The 24,108-nt window shown below is 32.8% G+C and overlaps 1 long non-coding RNA gene across 1 annotated transcript; it reads right to left on the bottom strand.

Annotated features, from left to right (window-relative positions):
- Positions 1–3,799: 3,799 nt before the first annotated feature.
- LOC129223786 (uncharacterized) lies at positions 3,800–14,090 on the bottom strand. The gene is made up of 4 exons (XR_008580653.1): positions 14,001–14,090; positions 10,748–10,880; positions 7,556–7,662; positions 3,800–3,933 (listed from the first exon to the last, which is right to left on the bottom strand). It is a non-coding gene; the product is annotated as an uncharacterized LOC129223786 (long non-coding RNA).
- Positions 14,091–24,108: the final 10,018 nt, after the last annotated feature.

The following is a 24,108-nucleotide window of genomic DNA, read 5'->3' on the forward strand; positions in this document are numbered from 1 at the left end:
GGGCTGAATTTAGTTCCATGCCGGCCCTAGGCAAATTTGAAATCTTCGCCCCCTAACTCCCTTTAAGAAGCAAAATATCCTTGACTCAAAAAAACGTAAAAAAGTGTTCCCCAGATTCAAACTGTCAAACTTATGAAGAAATGATGGCGTTTCACATTCTGAGGCGCCCCGATGAAATGATCACAGTGATCTCCCAAAAAATTTTTTATTCGGCAAATTTTACTGACGATTCGGCAAATACCATGATTGAAAAACATTTGACTTTCATAAGATATATCTTATCCCGAAAAATTGTCTCTGTGGAAAATGAAAGAATGCTAATATTTTACTTTCAAGACTAACAATTTAATTCAAAAAATGTGTATTATAATAGCAAATTTGCCGCCCCTGAAAAGTTTGCCGCCCTTAGGCAGCTGCCTACTCTGCCTATTGAGAAATTGGGCCCTGATAACTCCCCAGAAATTTTATTAAAATAAAGTTTTAAAAACTCAATTTTCGGGGTATCGAGGCATTAACTGAGGGGGTGGATTTAGGAATCTCCCTCGAAAATGTTTCAAAATTTAAATTTCCCAGTAATTTCTGAAAATTAGGAAACTAAAAACACATTTTGTATGTTTTTGATGATGTACGGAGAAAGGTCAGGTTTCGCCGGGAGCTGGCCCGAAAATACTTTTTGAAAATAAAGCTTAGAAACCAAAATATTCTGTCATTATACATTGAGAAGTTAGAAGAGGAGGGGTGCTCTTCTAGCTCTTCAGCTGTCCAGCCTAAAAATGCACCTTTAGGTAATGTTTGCTTACATTAAAAGAAGTGTGAAGGTGCTTAGAATCCTTCCTTCCTGGAAATATTTTGCCTTTGAGGCTCTAAAAATTCGATTTTAAACTATATTTATACATATTTTAGAAAGGGATGGAAGAGTCGTGAGCTCCTCCAAAAAACCTCCTTTTAAAGCTATCATCACGATATAAACTAAGGAGGGAGGGGGTCCTATCAAAACTCGTTTGTAGTTGAAGTCCCAAAAAAATTCATTTAAGTTATTTAAGTAAGTTAAGTGATAAGAGCTGGATAAGCTAGTTTCCGTTGACATTTTTTTCCAAATAAAAGACTTAAAAATGCAATTTTTTCCTACATATCAAGGCATTTGTGAAAGGGAACGGGGAAAGGGGTTCTCCTCCTAGTTTCGAAATTAAAGCCATAAAAACGAAAATTTAGGCTCTCTTTGGTCTTGTGAACAATAAGTATACTCTGAGAATCGCAGCATTTAGAGATCGTCCAAGTGTCTGTAGTTAATTAAACATTTTGGAAACAAAAGTTTTGTTTTGAGGATAGGGATATAATTTATCTCCCAATTAAGGCCTATACTTCTTTTTCAGTAAAATTACATGTGTTAAATTTTGTTATCTTCTCATATTTTTTTCCTTAAAGAACTCCTGCAATCACAAGGCTTTGGGAGGGGCCATGGCCCCCAACTAGATCCGCTCCTGGTAGCGTAGCGAGGGCTGAGAAATCAGTCAGTTGGTGAATCGTGTGCAAGACCACATAAAACAGAGTGTGGACTGCAGCTACTCCGACGTCGGGGATGGGAAGAATTAGAGCACCCACCGTACTCTCGATTTTTCTCCCTGTGACTTAGATATCATTTGCAAGATTAAAAAACCAATATGTAGTAGGCGGTTTGCAATAAGAGAGGACATTGTTAATGCTGTGCGCCAACAGGTGACCAGATTCCCTCATGGCACCAAATACTGAGGCTGATGGTATTCAGTGCACCCCACATCGTTGGTAGAGTGTGGTTACAATAGTAGGGGAGCACAATGAGGGTTTTTTGGTCCAGGTTTGTCATGTTAACTTTATGCGTGCTGAGTTATTTTTGTGCCCCGTGAAGGCCATATTTCCCTGTATTCTACCATAATAAATTAGTGTCAGTGGTGTTCCCGTCAGTTTTTCTGAGGGTATACTCCCAGTAATTTTATGCACAATATGTGTATGCGATCATATACATAATATAACATATTTTTAAAACATGAGTGTATACCCTATATGTCTAATAAATGTTTAAGAGTATATGGCGTATATGGAATATACTCAATGGGAACACCACTGATTAGCGTTACTATTCATTGTCCACTAAGCTGGTTCAAAAATACATGTATAAAAAAAAGTTTCTCCTAGATACCAGGACACTCCACAATATTTTTAGACATATAAATAGTAACATACTGGCAGAATTTCAGCTTCCTATTTCAACTGAAAGAGGGTTCTCGACCCCCGCCCCCAAACTTCATAAGTATGAGGAAAGAGGCTAAAAAAAATATATTTAACAGAAAAAACAATGCTACACATTATAATATACACTAGTAACATGCATACATTGCAATAAAACATTTACAAAAAAGAAAAACAGCTGGGGAGAATAAATTTCTAAATTTTTTTCTATGCTATGGCTAATGTTAAATTAATAGCTCCACTGAGCACCCTCTTAAAATTTGGGTAAGAAGCTAAAACTTTTACAGCGCAATACTATTAGTAAGTCTAAAGAAAAATAGGGGGTGTCCTGGACTCTAGCTGAAAAGAAGTTTTTTTATAAACACCCTAATGTCCACACATGTAGCTAACACCTTGTCCTTTTGTCTGTATATATCATTTTCCAACCGGGCTGGTATCTTCAAGAAAACAAATAGTTGCAATGACTTTTGTGCCAACCCTTTGTATTTATAAAATGTAAATTGGTGTGGTTTTGGTCCCCACCACTACCCAATTTGGAATTGGTGTGGTATAATTTCACTGCAGTGACACTATTTGCCCCCTCCCTTTCCCTGGAAAAGCTCATAACGAAACATGCTATAGAGAGCAATGCCTTCAATGGCACCTCCAGTCGTACAAGATCCTATCACACATTGCCCCCCACCCCTTCTACAATTTAATCTCCTTACAAAGTAACCCCTATCCCTTTTTTTTTTAAACATTGTTATGGAATTTACTTAATGGTGGTGGTTAAATGGACATGGTGGCTTTTGTGGATTAGTTCGCATGCTGGATGAGGCCCAAAAAGCCATATGTTGATCACCGTTGCTTTAGACCTTTGTGACAATAAGAAATTCTGAGCATTTTTTCTTTCTTATTTCATTTCATCGACATTATGAAAAATAATGAATTATCTTTTTCTGCTTTTAATTCAGTAATTTTGTTGAAGAAAAGAAAAAGCAAAATTCTTATGTTATTTTGCATATAGGATTGTTACTTGCAGTAAAATACATTTTGAACTTTAAAATAGCTTTGTATGTTTCATAATACATTTTTCGACAGTTGAACCCGAGTGATAACTATTTTTTAAAACTTAAATCATCAAATGCATTTTACCATTTCTCAATTCTTCTGAGAACCAAATATTTAATGATATCTTTAAGATTGGAACACAGAAAAGTTTATTTGTGGACAGAGTTATGATTACTTTTTTGCATTACATTATTCTTTGAATGTTTCTTCATATGATAGCTCAATATTTTAAATTCTTACTCACTAATGTGTTTATTAATGATCATACCAATCCAAATAGAAAATAATTTGCAACAATTACAAATACAAGAATTGGTATTAGGTATAGTATAAAATGTCAAAAGATATTGTCTGTTGAAAGAAAAAAAAGAAAAAGCGTACAAACAAAAACATATATGGAGCATTGAAATTATATTATTTATGTACTTTACATGAAGAAAAACGTTGTTTTGGAGACTCAAAAAGAAAGAAATATAGACAAGAATATAGAAAAAAATAAGTAAAATTTATTTGCAACAATAATTTTTGTTAAAATTTTTTACATCAATTAAGAGTTAAAAGTGAGCAACAATCAAAAGTACAAAACAGTAATTTTGAATAGCTGTCATCTTTATCACATTTCTTTTCCCTTTCTTCAAGTCAGTTTCCAATTAACAACTGAAAAGTAAAAAACAAATAAATAAGTTTGCATTTCAGAGGTATATGTTCAAAACAAGTTTAATGTGCACAAATCTTTGCATGTACTGCTGTCAACAAGGCAAATATGACAGTTGCCAAGGGGTCAGATATAGTTTAGGCCTTTTCCCCCTAAAAAATATGCAAAAACAATCTGTAGACAGTGGCGTACCTAGCATGGGCAACACCTAGAAGCGAAAGAAACTAGTTTCGAAAAATAAGTGGAGAGCGTTTAAATCCCCCCCAACTAGTATCCCTGAATATCTCTTTAAAACTTCGTTTTTTAGGACTTGAACTTCAAAATAGTTTTTGGGGAGAGCCCTAGAACCGCCCTGCCTGTAACATCGATGAATTTATTCCGAAACTGCCTTTTTAGAACTTTAATTTTGAAAAGATAGGCGGAGGGAACTTCAAAAAGCCCCATTCCTTTCATTACACTAACGTCAACAAATATAGCCTATAATAGCGTTTTAAAGATTTCAATTTCTAAAAATTTTAGCAGAAGGCCTCCCTAATTTTTTCTCCCCACAGCATTACCAAAAACCGTCTAAAAATGCGTTCTTAAGACTATAATTAAAAAAAAAAATCCGGGGGGATAATATACCGCCCTCCTCCCCTATCCACCGAAAGCGAGATTTCTTTAGCAGTGCCCTCCTAACACTATTTTTTGGTTGCACCTTGGTAGTGTTACTGTGATTCTTCAACAGGGCCGATCCTACGGTGTCAGCCGCCCACGTGCGAAGACCAAATGTGCCTCCCCTCAAAAGTAATTTTCATATTTTGACTAATATTCAACGTCCACATAAATCTTTCTTCAAATTTCTATATCAAGTTCTAATTAAAAAAAAAAAAACAAACAGAAGAATGATGAACTTATAAAAAGGGAGAAAAGTTAAATAGTAAGAATCTCCTTAGGTACTCGAAGAAAGTAATAAATACCAAAATTTACTAGTCACGTATTTTATAGCCTGTCTTCGGTGACATCAGAAGAAGAATGCAAGAGGGGGGAGGCAGGGGGTCAGGGAAGGAGGGATTGCGCCCAGAAAATTATCGAAATTGGAGTAAAAAAAGTTTTAGTTAATCTTTGGCTGTGTTTGATTGCAAGGAAAAAAGAGTCGGGCATATTCAAGGTGCATGGAAATTCTTGAAATTGATGTTATTGCAGTTTTAGGAACTTTTTCAAGACTTCAGGAAAAAGTAATTTCAGAGTATTTTCCTAAAATTCTTTCAAAATTGAAATCAATTTGAAGCTATTTTTTGTGACCATAGCTTAGGAAGGATCAGTTCTCTTCCCAAAAATTTTTCGAAACTGAAGTTTTAAACACGCCATTTTGGGTTATCTTTGTTGACGTTGCTAGAGGAAGGAAGATTCAATCGTCTTCTATCGAAAGTTTTCGAAATTGAAGTTTAAAATGCAAATGTAGGCTTTCTTTGGTGATGGTAGGGGATCTTTCAGCTTTTCTCCTGTAATTTCTCGGCACCTATTGTTTCAAAAACCGATTTTTTGGCTATATCTGAAAATGATAGGGGAAACGCAAAAATATTCCGAACCGAAATTTTTTTGGAACTAAAATCTTTTTTAGGCAATTTTTAGGAAGAATATGTTTTGGGGCTCCTAAGCGGATATTTCTAAAAGTGCAATTTTATACTATCTTTGGTGACGTTAACGAAACTGGGAAGCTTTGACGGGTCTTTTGGATATTTTTCGATATTAAGAGCCAGTTTTTATAAGAGTCAGACAGGTCAGATCATGCCATTTTTGATTTTGCAAAAAATTTTAGTGGTTTCTTTGAATGATTTTAGAAGACACATATCTTTTCTTTTCTTAGAAAAATTTTTTTTATGACCTACAAAAACACTGAAAGTTGGTCTTAACTTAGGGTTTTTCTCACACATATCGACATTTTTTAATAATTCAATTATCTCTGCGCATGGAGCATCAGCAAAAGTAATCTTTGTGATTACACCATGATATTTAGTGCCTCAAATGAAATATATCACAAATTTTATGGCTGACCTTCAGTGGACCCTGGCAAGGGTGGCTAAACTGACGAAGTAAGTGAAAATGTGTCATGTTTGAGGCATCTCGGTTCCATGCACTGCGGTTCAACCATAGTTTTTATGAGCAATTTGTGTAGCGATATATATAAATTATTAAATAGGCTCATTAAATGTATGGTTAATGCTCAATGCTAAGAAAAAAGAGCAGTTTTGTCATCAAAATATGATAAAATGTGTACTTTTTAGGGGCTTGTATCTCAGTGCACTGAGGGTCAGTATAGAACACACTGCTTGCATTTCAAACTAGAGTATGTGTATTTTCACAATCAAGTGACAGAACTATTGGCAAATTATTTTCAAGAACACAATATGTATTTCAAAATAGTAAAATGAAGGCTTAGAAGGCTAAAAATGTACAGTCTTGAGCAAAGAAGAGACCGAGGGGACACGACTCAATTGTTTAAATTTATTAAAACGAAAGAGGTTACGGGGCTAAAGTTTAGCACTGAAAACAGGACAAGGGGTCATTGTTTTAAGCTATTTAAATCTCAGGCTAACATGGATATTAGGAAAAATTATTATTTTAGCAGGGTAGTGGAACCTTGGAACAGCTTACCGGAAGAGGTGGTAATGAGCAAAGGAGTAGACAGTTTTAAGAGGGCCATTGATCTTCACTGGGGATTGTAAATTGACTAGGACCCGTCTAGCTGGGCACAGAGCCTGTTGCTGGTCGTCACTTTTGTATTTGTATTTGTATATATACGGTTTAAACTTTGCTCCAGGGATTTCCAGATACTATTTAAAAAACTAATATGATCAAAAACGTACCATAAAAGATTTATAGACTTGCAAATGGACTAATTAAGCTTACTCACATACTTTATAATATGATCACTAGAAGCAAAGTTTTAAAAAAAGGTTACTATTGCGGTAAAAATGTAAGTTATATTTGTAACACTTTTTTGAAGGTGTTTTAGGTATATTTTTAATTATTTTAATTAAGATAGCCTTTATTTCATTTGTACTGTACATTATAGTTTGTTGACATTTGTTTAGTCTGTGCATTATAGTGACAAAAATTATTTTCTCTGCACATGATAGCAAACAACTACTAAGTCATATTTTATTACTTATGATAAAAGCAATACTATGACATTATAAAACAAGGGTATTGTTCAGACGAAGGGGGTGAGAAAGGATTGTTCCCACAGACTTTAGTTTTAGATCATATTACCGATCTCAGAATGTCTTAATGCAAGTAGGGATTATTATGAACCCCAGCTTCCTTGGCTGGTTTCCAAGTAAAGAAAATGCAAAAGAAAAGTTCTGTACAAATAGAAATTGATGTTACACAACTAAAAGAAGTTGCTAACATCATAAAAACATTTAAATGGTACAAATAGCAACTAGAATCGGAGACACACGCTTTAGGGTTACAAAGGACTTTTGATAATTAAGTAAAAAAAACGACCTTATTATTGAAAAGACATCAAACAAAACATAAGAAGTCTTTTCATCCACAAGCTAATTTTTGTTTGCTTATTGCATGAAAGTTAATATTTTATTTGCAGCTAAGAATAGTTTATAGCCAAGGAATACTTACCGCTACTTAATTAGAAATAGCGTAATCATCAGCAGAACTTCCTCCACAGCATGTAAAGAATGGTCATCACTACAGGCATTCTTATTTGTAATCTCCATTCACAATCTCTGAAATTTGAAGCAAAATTTTTAATCATAAGATAAAACTGTAATTTAATAACAGAAATCAAAAGAATGTAATGACTGCATTTATGCAAAGTATAAGAAACGAGAAATATTAAATAAGTGCTTTCTTTTTGAAAGGGGCGGATCCACGGATATCATGACTTTAATTGACCAAATATCGTCTAAATTGCTTTTTTTTTGAACTTTTTTTCTTCATGCCTAATTTTCTTATATTCAAATAAATTTAACACAAGTGCGGCATATTTGTAGCATAATTCAATAAATTACCTAACTGCATGTACATGTGTGTGCGTTGCTATTCATCTCTTTTATATTTTTCTTAATCTTAACCAATATATACACTCTAGCTTAGTGGCAGATCTAGCCAATCATTTTGGGAGAGGCCATCCAAAATTTTTGAACTCTTCAGATATTTTATTAAAATGAAATTTTAAAAACTCAATTTTAAGCATGTTTGTACTTTGTACCTAAAATTATTTGCACTTTATGATTACATTTATAAAGTTATTTAAAAAAAATTTAACAGTTTCATTTTCAGCTAATCGATGAAATACAACTCAAATTCAAAATAATAGAATACTTCCCACATTTTGGAAAAAAGTTTATTCCAACCAAATATAAGTGCAAATTAGGCATTTAAATGAATATGCTACCTTTCTTAGACATTAAAGTGTGAATTTCATCTCAAATATACTCAATTAAAAAAATCTTAGACAGAATAATCCAAACGTTTATAGTGATGAAGATTTACATTGAGTCAAAAAATTAGAATATTCAAATTAAAGGGGGGAAAACACTTTCAAAAGAAACAACATTAATACTAGAATGCATCTTTTTTTGCTGAATTCGATGCTTTAATCTTTTTTCTCACATGGATTCTACCACCTATTTGCATTAATCGTTTCTGACACTGTTTCCATACTCTCTTCAATGCGGCAACAAGCTAAATTTTGTTGGCGGGCACCAGATCTTGAACGGATTTATTTAGATTTGATGGTACCACAAATTCTTGATTGTATTGAGATTGGCAGAGTTGCTTTACCAGTTCAATACCGAAATTCCTCTTTCTGTTTAAAATCTATGAGTCGATTTAGAGATGTGACACGGAGTAGAACCTTGCTGGAAGATAAAATGTGTCGTTAAATGGGTAACTGCTGTGCCTCAGATGAAGTATCATTTAGTATTATTGATTAACAGCGGAAATCACGCATTGTTTTATTTTATGATATATATAACTTCCCAATTCCAGCAGCTGTCATGCACCCACAAACCAAGAAGGATGTGACAAAGTGGAGAAAACCTCTTACACAAGATTTCTCATACGCTTTTCCTTTTAAACCTCAAACCCAAACACCTTTTTTTGTTTACAGATATTTCAAAAATGATTCATCACTGAATATAATACTTTTCCAACGTTGTTGCCCCTGTTTGAGGTTGCCCCTGATCTCCTCTTTTTTCGACAGATATTACAAATAAATATGCATCACTGAATAAAATGTCTTTTCAGTCTTGTTGCACCCAAATGAGCTTCTCTTTGTTCCAGGATAGTTGTGCACTTTTCTGCTTCATGTTTATCTTTGGTCTTACTTCATAGATCCGCAATTAAAACTGCAGTTTATGCAACCATCCAAGTGTAGTTGGCGTGGATAAGATAACTATACATTCTGTTCAACACTTATGGACATAAGAAGCATTTTCAAACGATTATTTTGGACAATTTACTTTAATTTGAATTCATCTCTGCCAGGTGTTACAATTTTTCTACCTCTTGTGTGATAAATGCGAGACATAAGTATTCTTATTAGGATTTTTTCGTTTTTCATTTTTTTTAAAATAAAAATATTTTTGTTCAGTATTTTTCTTAAACATTTTATTCAGCTCAATATCAATAGTTTATGTTTAATTTGAACTATGAATCGTGTTGATACCTCAATTGGTTAATTTTTAATTGTTGCATTAGGATGCTCTCTTAACCAATACACGTTCACTTTTATGGGCCTATGAGAGGTCATGTCAGCTTTGTCAGAAAGAGAGCAGGGATTCTTGGAAGAAACCTGCTCTGAATGATAGTAATATAAGTTTTGAAAACTCTATAGGAGGAGGAAATCTGAAGACCTTCTGACAAAGGGGCCCATATTTACCTTCGGCGACCTTGTGAATTCTTCCCTTTGACTACAGTTAAAAATTAAATAACTCTTTGAACAATGCAGAAAACATCTTAAAACTTCAAACATTCACCCATCACACAGAGCTATGAAAGATTACGTATTGTTAAGTCAGTATTTTAATTTCTCTGTAATGAAGTCCCGTATTTTCTTTATAAAAGATATATCGAACAGATAGAAATCTAAATATTGTTATTGCGGTAGTAGATATATATCGATTTATGATGGTATATCGGTATATTGCCCAGCCCTAGTGATGTATGAAAATGAAAAAGTGAAGATGTAGTAGTAATGTTATTGTGGGACGGGGAGGAGTAGAGTAGTAATTGCCCTCCCACCGATTATTTTAAATCACGGGCCCGGATGCAGTGGTACCCCCATTATTGAAACTCTGCACATGCCTCTGGTACATAATAAAATTTGAGTTTGGAATAGAATATCGATTATATCAAAGTAAGCCCTAAATTTTAAAAACATTGTTGATGCTACTTGAGCAAGCGAGGTTTTAGATTTATATATTAACTAGCAAAAATTCCCGGCGTTGCCTGGGTCAATAATAATTGTGAGAAACAATCGCTACTTTCTTTCGTTTTGTTTTAACTGAAAGAACTCAAAACACACCGCTTTGACGTGATTAAAAATCGAGCTTCTTCCTTACCCATAAAAGTAAAATAGCAATAAGTATAAAGAACAAACGAGTACAGTAGAAGACCGTTATAACGCACACCTTGGGACCAGAGATTTTGTGTTATACAGGTTTTGGCGTTATATAAGTCATTTCACAAATTTTGAAACTAATATTCAAAATATATCTATATTAGCACTTCAGAATGAGTTCTATCTGCAATGAGTATTAAAACACTAATTATACAACTAATCATTCATAAATAAACATGCTTTACCATTAAAAGGAAGTGAATTATCCTGCACTTCTGTCAGCTTCATGGTTTGCATTAACAGCTGCATTTTCAAGAGCCATCTGATATTTTCTCTTTACTGTGAATATTAATTTTCATTTAAAAGCTTTGAATTAAGCTGGAAAGATGAAAAACTGTTTCAAAATTTAATTTTCCTAACAATTTTTATGTTAGCAAGGCAAAACAAAGGAATTTTTTAAACTTAAAAACCTATTGTTTACTTCTGAAAAGTTGTGCAGTTTATAGAGAATTGCGTTATATAAGTCGGCGCTGTTTCTCTAAGTGTGCAAAAAGTAGTTTCCAAATGTTTGAAATAAAGTAGAAAAAAGTAGAGTTTCCAAATGACTTTAAACCAGGGTTGGCCGAATTGGACCCAATTGGGTTGGACCCAATGGTTTTTTTTGAAAAAACCCATTATTTAGCCCACTTTTGGGTTTTTTAAAATTTTCTGAGAAGTTTAAAAAAAAATTAATTTAAATACTTTCATAATTTAAATTTCTTTTTTATTTGTTCTTCATCACAGACAATGAACACAAAAAATGAATTTTGAACTTTAATAGTATTTCTTAACACTTAACAGCATTAAAAAAATACTTCAAAGATTTTAAATAAATATATTTAACTTTTTTCTTTAACTGGGCAATAAATAACTCAAACTATCTTGACTGAGTCCTGTCTCGTCTGATTTTCTCAATATTTGTAGATTGTACAGAGGAAACTACTCTAGTTAAAAGGCTTTCAGGTGAATTATTTTCTGCAAACCAACACGTCACAAATCTCGAATAAACACAAGGTATATTTTTAGAAATTAACAGGTTTCTCAAACGGTCAACAGAAAATAGAACAGGATGTACAGTATTTTCATTATCTTCGAAAAAGTTTAATATTTCTTACTCTGTACACAGAAGTAGAAAAACAGGCAACATTCAATTCAAAGAAATGTGTTGATTAAGCTGGAATTCAGTAAAAACTGATTTAAACTACTTGAGGTTCAACAGTAGTTTTGCATAACAAAATGATATACAATAAAGTAATATGCAAAAAAAAATGTAGTAATTAAAAACGGACAATAGATTTTATCACTCGAGAAGTAACTTTGCCTTAACTGTTGGTAATAATGGAAACTAAAAAAAATCTGAAGCTTCACCATTCTTGGGTTTTGTAGTCTTTTACACTTTTCTTCAGAATATGCTGAATTTTAACTAGTTTTCCAGCTTTTTTTACCCGAAGACAATTTTTGCACTTTGTCTATACATTACGCTACAATATGCTACAAGTACCCCCACATTTTCCCTAAAAAAAGACAAAAAAACCCACATTTCTTTTAAAAAACCCCAACTTTAGTTGGGTTTTTTTAAAAGAAATGTTGAATGAAAAAGAAAATGATGATTTTTTTAAAAGAAATTTTATTTAAAAAAACTCAACTTTAGTTGGGTTTTTTTAAATAAAACCCAAAAAACCCTGGGTCCATGGGCTTTCTAAAAAAACCTGGGTTTTTGCCAACCCTGCTTTAAACTTATGTTTGCTCCGGAGAAGCCTTGATTCAAAAATTTCATTATGATTACTTTTAATATTGCTGTTGTTATGCACAGAATTTTTGTAACAATGGGTTTTATATTTAATCATTTAATGGAGAAATTACATGACATTTACTGTTTTCCATCATAACGTTTTTAAACTAAGCTTTTTAGGAATAAATAATAGCCTAAGTTGCTCCCTGATAATGTAGCTATCTTGGTGAAAAAATAGTTAAAATGGGTCCAGTAGTTTTTAAGATTACCCCGGACATACATACAAAAGTAGTCATTTATGTATATAGATGAGGATAAAAATCCTAAGATAGCAATAAATGTCATGCTTGCTGCAGAGAAGCCTTTATTCAAAATTTTCATTATGATTACTTTTAATATTGAATATTTCTGTTGTTAGGCAACAAACTTTTGTAACAATGGGTTTTATATTAATCATTTAATGGGGAAATTACATGACATTTACTGTTTTTGATCATAACGTTTTTAAACTACGATTTTTAGGAATAAATTATAGCCTAAGTTGCTCCCTGATAATGTAGCTATCTATGGTGAAAAAATGGTTAAAATCGGTTCAGTAGTTTTGAAGATTACGCTGGACATACATACATACAGAAGTAGCCATTTATGTATAAAGATAAGTGCATTAAATTTACCTATAATTGTTAGTTTTTTGATGAGATGAGGCTACGAAAATGTTTTTTCAAATCTAATTAGGTTTGTAAACAACAAAAATGACTTTCAAGTACAGTAGAAGACCGTAATAAAGCACACCTTGGGACCAGAGCTTTTTCGTTATACAGGTTTTGGCATTATATAGGTCATTTCACAAATTTTGAAACTAATATTCAGAATATATATATTAGCACTTCAGAATTAGTTCTATCTGCAATGAGTATTAAAACACAACTAATCATTCACAAATAAAAATGCTTTACATTTAAAAGAAAGTGAATTATCCTTCACTTCTGCCAGTTTCATAGTTTGCATAACAGCTGCATTTTCAAGAGCCATCTGATATTTTCTCTTTTTACTGTGAATATTGATTTTCATTTAAAAGCTTTGAATTAAGCTGGAAAGATGAAAAACTTTCAAAATTCAATTTTCCTAACAACTTTTATATTAGCAAGGCAAAACAAAGGGATTTTTTAAACTTAAAAACCTATTGTTTACTTCTGAAAAGTTGTGCGGTTTATAGAGAATTGCGTTACATAGGTCGGCGTTATAAAGGTATTCTACTGTATATACATCTATGTACTACTTATGTGATATTGATTCATACCAAAATAAGTTAAAAAATTAGCACATCTACATTAAAATATTCTATCCAACATTTTCATAGCTTTCTTCTTATTAGCAAAATTTTTTAATCTTTGAGTTACACAGCAAAATCTGAACTACTATCAATAATTTACATGATACAATACAATGATATGTAAAAAGAACTGAATTTGTCAAAAGGAAAAAGACAAATTTCAACTCAAAATTTATTCTTAAATAACAAGTAGACAAAATGAAATTTTAAAAGATTAAGCATTATAAGTAACAAATCTGGCTAATCATATTAGTACTTGAACTAGAGAAAACGGTTAACAAACAGAAAAAAACACACAATAACAATTTTTAAATAAAATGCTTACGAAAGAATATGTTTTTTTTTCTATTCAGCCTGAATTTCAATTATATTAAGAAAATATCATAATACTTACGACTTACGTAGAAAACCACAAGTAGATTTCTCACGAATCGCCATGTTGTTAAGCAAAAACAAGACAACATTCTGGAACTTCCGGTTGACATCGAAATCAATCAGTTGGATCAAACTATAACTATTTCTAATAATACTATTGACGCCAAGCTGGCAACCCGGCGCTAATTGCTTTACGGCAACCCATGGACAACTCCTTTGGAATGCCGCGGTTAGCCTATTGTTATAGCTTGGGTCAAGTTTTCCTCGAATGAGACGCCCTCCATTTTGAAAGTTCCTGACTGTTGGACGTATGTATGTAGCGTGTGTGCAATTAATTAAATTAATAAGAGTATTAATTATACAAAATTTCGTTTAAGTTCGAGCTGCAAAGAAGATTGTGAATTGGGGTCAATTCACAAATCGATTGAAAGAGAAATTTGAAGTATGTAGGTAATAGTTAAAAATATTTTTTCGTTTGTTGCCGGTAACATCGCATTCGTTGCTGAATGTGAGTATTGCTATGTAATTTTTAAATAAACCTACAGTTTACGTGTTATTTTTACTATGATGAACGAGTACCTTAGTTTTCTGCACGTTAAGGGCATTTTTATCATGTTTTTAATAACTTGTTTTGGTGTGATTGTTGCTGTGGAATTTTGTAATTGATTTTTAACCTGCCCTCCGATGAGCTAGATTTTTTTTTTTTTTTCCGAATTTGTATCACTAGGCATTTTCCAGAGTGTTCGAAAGTTAGTTACCAGCCATAAAATTGCATGAACGAGCTCTCTTCCATTAATGTTTTGTGTTTCACATCTTTGGAAAGTTCATAAAAATTTACACGTCAGATAAATTTTTCGTAATTTATGTGATGATAATACGAACGCTTCAAATTTTTATTTTAAAATGGGTTACTAAGCGACTTTTAAAGGTTTAATGTAAACACATAAAAAAATTTCTGCGTGCCTTGATCTTATTTTGCTTGTACATAGAAATGTAGATAAAACTAAATTATTTTGAGGGTTACATTGTTGTTTATAGAGCAATTTATTGTTTAAGCTAATTTTGTCGATTGCACAATTTCACTGGACTCTTAGTCAATTTAATGTCTCTGTCATTGTCTGATAAAAAGTATTTAAAATGGATTGAAACATTTCGGACACTCTACAAAATAAAATAAAGTTCTAATACACCATGTTTAAAATTAACTTAAAAGTAAAAAATATTTCTCAAAGCTTCTTGCTGATACAAAGTCCCAAACAAGTTTAAAAAATCTGTTTCATTTGAGTAAAATTTCCAAATTAAAACTGGCAAAATATGGTATATTTTCTAGAATAAAATGATTTATGCATTTAACATTGTTAAAATACTGGTACTTGTTGGCTGAATTATGATTGTAAAACTGAAATCCATTCATATTATTCAGATTCTTAACTTCCTGAGTGATAAAACAGTTTCAAGCAATCATTTTTCATGCCAGCTTAACTGCTTTTTGGAGGAATTATGTAATTCTGAAATTTCAAAATAACTAAATTGAATCACCAATTTTTTAAAGATCTATCAATCATGCTTGTAATGCTTGAATTACTTTCTGACTTTCAGACAAATAATTTGCATGTTTGATTTTCATGGTTTAAGGATGATTACTGAATTTTTAAATAAAAGTGCACAGTTAATTTTTAAATAAAAGTGCAAAGTAAAAAATATGTGTGCACAAGTAGCAACAACAACAGCTGTTGCTGTGAGCAACAACAAATGCCCCATTTTAAAGTGTACTTATATGTCAAGGATTTTTCATGTTTGGTATATTTGTTTTGAGATTTTTTTCCCTGTATGCAGAAAGATGTCCATTGTCCAATTTGTTTTAATTTATTATAGTACTACTTTTTGATGCTTTTCTATATTGTTTGTCTGTGTAATTAGAGTTTATTCCTGGACTGTTATGAAACTTGATTCTCAACTTGAATTGGTTTTGTATTGTGATTTTGAGAATTTTCCTGTAATAAACAGGCAATGCTTTCAATTCTTGAATAATTTTCGTTTTAATGTGTCTTACTTCTAATCTTAATTTTATAAGTCTCTTCTTTATTATGAAGCAATCGTAGCTTAAGTAATTTTTTTTATTATAGATGGTTCCACTGTAAGTGACAACAAAAAAAGTTATCGACAATAAGCTATTGCTAACAGCTAGTTAACATTTGAACCTATTTCAATTCCAAACATGTTGAGAAACAAAATATATTAATTATTATCTGAATAGGTTGGATACATATTCCGAACTATCATGTGCTAATCCAAACTATCCATTAGCATTGTAATAGGGTTGCATTTAGATTTTACATTCAGTTTTTTCTCCTCTATTAAGTTGTAATGCAACATGTTTATATTGAACCGTAAAGTAATAAATGATAACTGATTTCTCTAAGCTTCTTGCAGATATGAAGTCCCTCAGAATTTCTTACTAATTGTCTGGAAATTTAATTGTGAGTTTTTGATGACTATAAAAATAATTACCAGTATTAAAAAAAAACAAATCATGCACATGTTCTACATAACAATAATTAAAAATGAGAAAGCTTAAACCTCTGACTAATTACAAAGCAATAAAATTGATTTTTTTAAGTTATAATTGCATCAATTGTCTAATGCGTGTGCCCTTTATTTCCAAAGCTTCAAGTGTTTTGATTACTATTATAAACTCAAAATCACAAAATTTTCACAGTCTATTGCAAATTCTGAAACTTTATTGTGCTTTGAATATGCATTAAATTCAAAGGAATTATATTATTTTTTTAGTTTGTTTCAACATTATGGTTTAACTTTTTATTCCATCAATTCTTAAAATTTATTCTACATGCTGTTAACTTGTTTCAAAAAAAAGAATTTTGAAATTCAATGTTCTACGAGTGATAGTACATAGTTTATTACTATGTAAGCAGTGTGTAACTCACTGCTGGTTCAGGAGGAGGTTGGTTGCCAATTCCCCCTAATGAATCCTCGCCCTGTACAAAGAGGTATGCAAATTGTTCATAAATTTTTAAACATTACATTTTAAAACGGCTTTGCACGGTCCACCTCGAAAATTATTTATGTCAAGTGACACGCAGAAGGTAAACATTTAAAATTCTGCGATTACAAGAGAAGCCTTTAAAACAAAACCCAGAATTTTATTTGTTCATATTGGAGAAAAAAATGGCAACAGATCTTTCGTCTCAATGTTTTTCTTCACGCTATAAATTTTAATAAAAGCATTGTGACAGAAAGTTGAGATGAAGCACTGAATAATAATTTGAATGGAGGAAGAATTTTGTTGAAGGTATTTCTGGTGCTAATTTCAAACCAATTGTTTAACTACTGCATTTTTTTTATCTAATCCATAACTAAGACAAACTAGTCTTTATCAATGATATTAATGCAAAAGTTAGTGCATTTCAAATTGGCAGTGGTTGCGGCACCGACCGCCGGAAATGCAATGAAGTACCGACCTCCTTCTGCGCATGCGCAGAGTAGAAATTACTGCCTTGGGGTCGGGATTGTTTTATGAACCCGACCAAGGGGGCGTTACGATGGGCGGGATCTAATTTCAACAGCCGACCAATGATATTCTATGCGGTCGGACGAATTATGTATGGCCGACCACACAAATTAAGATACTTTCCAAATGACCATGCTGAGCGGTCGGACGAAATACGTATGTAAGGCCGACCACACAAATTATGATTCTTTCCCAATGAGTCTAAGCGGTCGGACGAATTATGTATGGCAGACCACCACAAATTAAGATACTTTCCCAATGACCATGCTGAGCGGTCGGACGAAATATGTATGGCCGACCACAAATTAAGATTCTTTCCCAATGACATTCTAAGCGGTCGGACGAGTAATATATGGCCGACTACGCAAATTAAGATATATACGCCGAGCGAAATGATAGTTCTGGAATTAATATAGATATTAAAACGGCATACACGATCTGTAATTATGCTTTAATCATAATTCAATTATTCGATGCGATACATCGACCATCTCCGACCCATGCCCTCGAGTGCCGCTGCTTTGGGTCGGACATGATTCAAATAGACCTTATGAAATTGTATGGAGGTCGGATGTATATGAGACTTAATATGAATTTCCAGTGAAATACTATATTTAGCGATAATTTAATAAGAATTAAGGTAGATTTACGGCGACTAACCGATGTGTGTCACCGCCGGTCGTATAATACGGCAGGAATTCTTTTCCGAACTCTGACTCATGCCCATGCCCTCGAGCGCGAAATTCTAGGGAGGAAATCCGTAGAGCTATTCATTTTGAACTCTTTTAAACAGTTTTCGAATATTCAATGTACGCTTTGAAACTCGCACCGCGTTCCATGATGCTAGCCATTTTTACACAAACCAAGAGCACGCACGCACATGGTCGGAAGTAGTTGGAACTACTGACGTCGCTAGCTGGAACCGCCGCGCCACGCGAGGCGAAGGAGGCGCGTCAATCCGTTGAAAGTGTCAGATTTGCGCATGCGCAAGTTTCTAGGTCGGATGCTGAATCCAGCTCCGACGGTCGGTGCCGCAACCACTGCGTTTCAAATTATTGCCACTGGTCAGGTCTCTTTTTTTTTAAAAAAATCTAGGTCTCGAAAACGGGAAATTTCGGTGTTGTGAAGCTGTATTGAGGAACAATGGGACAGCATACTGCCATGCTAAGCGCAAACTCCGTATTAGCAGCTGAGTATTACTGGACATTTTCAAATTTTGAGTAAAAAGAGTTGAGAAATAACTGCCTAGGAGGCTTCCATTGATTTTTTTTTTTTCTAAATCATACTATACAGCAGCATCTACCACGGCTGCAAGTACAATCTCTTATCCCAGGAGAGAGGTGATGTTCATCTATTATTTATACTGATTATTGCCAAATTTTAATTTTGCCACTTACATCCCTTTGCTTCTCACTGCCTCAAATAACCGTAAAATATTGTATTCAGATGAAATGTGACACAGAACCACCCGATGATATTAAGTCGAAATTTGACAAAAAGTACAGACACGACTTCAGCATCTAGCACAGCTAATTATAATGTAGTTAATTTAATAAATACCAGTATGAGAAAAGATATGCCATCTGCTTTAATTAGACCATGTACTTTTCACAACGATTCTAATAATTTAAGACTAATGTAATAATGTAAGACTCTAGTAATTTACTTCCTCTTCTTTTCCAATGTTTAATCAAATACCATTGTATTATTGAACTTGATATAAATGATATTGGTTTTATCTCACTTTGCAACAGAAATCACAAATCAGGAGATTGGAACCCCTATCTGATGTGGAACTAATGGGATCAAGGAGATCTATGTGCTGCAGACAAAGCCAAACAAATGGAAGCAAGACAAAAAAAAAAGAACTTCCTATTGATGACAAAACCGCTGTTGCTGCCCCCCTTGTGTACCAATGGAACGGACCAACACCATGGGAGCCTTCACTGGACCATCAGATGGAGTGTTTCATCTCTGACATTTTCATCTGTACTTGTATCAGGCAATGCCTCTGGTAAGGGGGATTGACTAGGCTGTACCCAACCAGCCAGCAACTCCTAAACTTGAAGCAAAATTGCCTTTCAATCAGAAGACATAGACCTTCCACCAGCCAACAATTGCCTATACTTGAATGCAAGCTTACTTGACAATGGAGAAATAAGCTGATGCCAAGGGAAAGAAATAGTTCCTAGCGCCTTGGCTGACATTTGGGTAAAATTCTGCTCTTCACTTTAGAAATCGGATTAGTTAGTTAAACACACACATAAGTAACCTTTTTTTTATATATATAATTTCTCTCAATCGTTGAATATTATCAATCAACCAGCTGAGCATTTTATCCATTTGAATCAGACGTGCCAACCAATAGCAGCTCACAGACTGATGATGATCTCTTCTTATTTGCGAAGTAGGTAGGGTAGGGAGCTAGTAAGTGTGACGTTTTTTCTGTTAACTCGGTTTTTCTTCGCCTCTCGTGACATCATTGTCAACTTCTTTTGCAAGCAACAATTTTTGCTTATTGTTCTCACTTGACTGTTTTGGCGTCCTATCATTTTATTTTCCCGCCAGCACCCTCGGCAGCATCACTGTCGACCGGCTCCTCACAATGCTGCTCCTCTTGCGTAAACCGTCTCCAGGTTGCATCCATATGCTACACACATGCGCATACATACACAAATACATATACAAACGCATACACACGGACAAACACATACATACACACATACGCATATACACAGACACCTACACATACACTCATCACACTCATGCCTGCACACAAACACATATGCCTATATACACATTTCCCACCATACACAAACACTCATACACACAACTACCCACACACTCATACCTGCACACAAACACACATGCCTACACACACATACACATACCCCCTACATACAAACTCGCACACACATAAACACTCATGCCTACATACACACACACTCGTGATTGCGAAAAACATTTGAATTCAAGAAGTCAAAATTCAAATTAATTTTTTTTAATTTTTTTAAATCTTATTTGTGTCTTACCAGATAAAACGTCTTGTCTGATAACAAATAAGATAAAAACAAATTTTGTTTTCAAAATCTTCTCTTCTCTTAGTTATGACTAATTTGATTTAGTTAATTTTGCGTAAAGTATTTAAAATTTTTTGCTGAATGCTCTGATGCTTGTTTTTCTAAATATGATTGATCTGTGAGTTTTGAAGGCACTGCCTGTTTTGAAATTGCTTATGTTTAAATTTGTTAATTATTTGTTATTTTAGGCTTTGTAGTTTTTTAATCTTGCTGAAAAAAGTGCAGAGAATTGAATGCTGTCTTTAATACTGAATAGTATGCAGCAGGGAGATTTAGAAATTGATGATTAAATACACTGCACTAATATTTTAAAACTTGTGCAATTTCTTTTTTAAATTTATATTTTTAATACATTCTGTAACTACAAAAAATTGTCATTTATTGCATTTAATTCAATTATTGCTCTATATTTTGAATACTTTCTTTTGCACCCATGCATAAATGTCGAAAAATTTGGTTACTATTATGAAAAGAAAAAAGAAACATGCATACAAGTTGAAATTTTAAATGAAGAATTCAACATTATTAATTAGATTAGAATCAGCTGTATAAATAAGTTACGTATATATTTGCACTTGAATGTCCACCATTGAATAAATATTCAATAAAAACATAATTTTGTTCTGTTTTTTGATATTTTCTAACAAAATACAGTTTCTCCAAAAATGTAGGTTTTTACCCTGAGGTCCAAAATCTTGTCAACCCTGGTTTGTTGGTATCCAGCCTAGTAATGTATCATCCAATTAATTTAGCATGAGGTATCTGATATTTGACTGCATGTTTTGATGCCTATATGAGTATGTGCAGTTGATCTGTGAGTTTTGAGTTTAATTAGCTTGTTATTTGTTTATTTTAGGCTTGCAGAATTTGTTTCAGCTGAATAAAAGGGCTGAGGAAAATTTTTTGAGGAAGTACAAGGGTTGTTAGATGTTACTTCCCCCTTTATATGGAGTAGCAGCCAGATACTTCACCACATAAAATGAATGTTTGACGATACAGCAAGAGTTCCCTAATCAAATATTATTAACTTCAAGATTTAGATTTTAGACTGAATAAAATTTGTGTGATGCTATTAAAATACCTTTTATAACTGCAAACGTGTGCTTCTGTCTTTTCTCAGTTTTATATGTCTGGGCTTTTTGTCTTTTTTTTTTATTTATTCTTTTTATTTATTTATTTTTTAAATTTTTATTTTATTTATTTATTTATTTATTTATTTATTTATTTTTTGTGCATAATAAAACTGAATATTTCTCTTTAATTTTATTATGTAGTTCATATATTCTGGAATTTTGTGGACTTTCTTTTTCTGGAAAAATTAGGGAATTAGTAGAAACCTGATTATTTCCTTTTTAGTTATTCCGTGGCACTTGAGTCTCAGCCGTAACATACAAAACTGGAACCAGCACTTATTTATCTTGTAAAAATAATTTTGGCATTAAATGGATATACATTTAAACCCAAAAACTAAGTTATATATGAAAAATATCCTCAAAATTAAATACATCGTTCAAGCATACAGGTGTAGTATTGTTAATTTGTTATGCTTTTACATGAGGCACAGTGAACTGCTATTCAATGAACCAGAAAGTGCAAAATTGGCAAAATATTAAAGTCTGGTTATCATAACAAGCAGTTGAAAATATTGAAAAAAAAAATAAATTATTGAATATAATTCATATTTCAGTAGTAGTAGTAGTAGTACAATAATTATTCATATAAAAAATTAATAAATATTTAAATTATATGATATTAAAAAAGATTTCAAAACAGCATTAAATAAATAAAATAATAAGTTCATTACTAATTTTTTTAGAGATGGTATGTATAAGGCACTGGAATTGTATTATAAGATCTTTGTCCGTTCACTTTATTGAAACAGCAGTTAAACTATAATTGGAGCAAATAAAATATAATCTGCAGCATGATAATGCTGTGATTTGAATCTGCATAACCTTCACAATGCTGCTAGGTTAGGTTTGCCCCTACTATAGTTGCTGAAGAAAAGCATTCTATATGTTACATCATTTATGTATTTTCCATACATTTTGGTTATTTTACTTCATGAAAATGTTTTCATTGTGTTCTTTCAATTAGAATTGTATAAAAAGACCTAACAAAACAGTACTTTATGTTTGTTCACTATAAATAAGAAAGATTGGTCAACTATACTCCACAAATGGGACACAGTGGGCCACTTTGTATGTACGCAATTTATTGTTTTATTCATAGTACATTGGAAATATTGTAGTACTTAATTTAGAACGTGAGAAGAAAGCTTTATAAAATGTCTGGCAAATTTAATAGTACATTCCTTTTTTTCCTTTTTCATAAAAAAAGTGGAAGTGGTACATTGTGCACATGTGCTGCTTATGCGTTTGAGTGTGATATGTATATCTCTCAATTCATGCAATTAAATTAAATTTTAAACGTACTGATCAAACTCTATGAATCATACAAAATCATGATGAATTCGATAAAAATAATTCTGAAGAAAGTGGTTAATTCTCTAGTTATGTGGTTAGACGGTCAGCCTAACGCGGAACCCCCGTGTTTGGTTCCCAAGTTTTTGAAAGTGGTACCAAAATTTACTTCTGTTACCAGAATCAACTAGTGAATGAGGTATAAAAGTTGGGTAGAATATCTTTGAAACTTCAATGACAAAGTAGAAGTAAATTTCAGTTATTTTTAGGCTGATCAAGAATGATCCACGAAGAGGACCTGTTAAAAATTATTATTCATTTATACTATTAAAACCTGTTAACTTCTTCGTATATCTGTGTGTCTGTAACCCTATCTCCTCCAGATTGTCATTGATGTATACCAGGTCAATACTTCTTATACTGTTAGATACAGAACATCCAGGGAAAACTATCCAGTCTCACCTATCACCTTTCTAAACTCTTAAGTAATTTTGTGATAACTTTTTATTGTTTTTTGTTTTTTCCCCTCAAAGATTGATTTTCTTACGTATTAATAATTACAATAATTAGGGGAGAGTCGAGAAGAATTGGACTGCGGGAGAAGTGGAACAGCTGCATTTATATAAGTCGAAATAAAGTGAAAAAATATTTCTACATCTTGTCCAGTAGATGTTATAGATGTAGAGTTGAGTCAAGCGAGGGTCTAAAGCTGCTACCACTACCGGACTAGCTAAAAACTAATTTTTCTCATTTTACTTCGGCTTAATAATGCAGCTGTCCCATTCCTCCTGACTCCCCACCCCTCTACCGCACTTGTCTCTGTCTTAATTAACGTATTGTTGTTTGCAAGCCTGGATTTACCTATAGCTAAACAAGTTAAAGCTTAGAAACCCAACTTTGTTGGGAGCCTCCAACTCCCGAAAAACAACAGGAGTCGTTCCTAAAATAAATGAAAAGTTTGAAGAAAAAAAAACTTTCATTTTCAAGTACTCGAAAGCTTTGAACATTAGGATAATGTATTGCAAACCTTGAATTTTATTATTCTAACGAATGTGAGGGGTCTCGTTCGTAGTGGGGAGGGGGGATGACATT

Source organism: Uloborus diversus, chromosome 6 (assembly GCF_026930045.1).
Source record: "Uloborus diversus isolate 005 chromosome 6, Udiv.v.3.1, whole genome shotgun sequence".
Taxonomy (NCBI): domain Eukaryota; kingdom Metazoa; phylum Arthropoda; class Arachnida; order Araneae; family Uloboridae; genus Uloborus; species Uloborus diversus.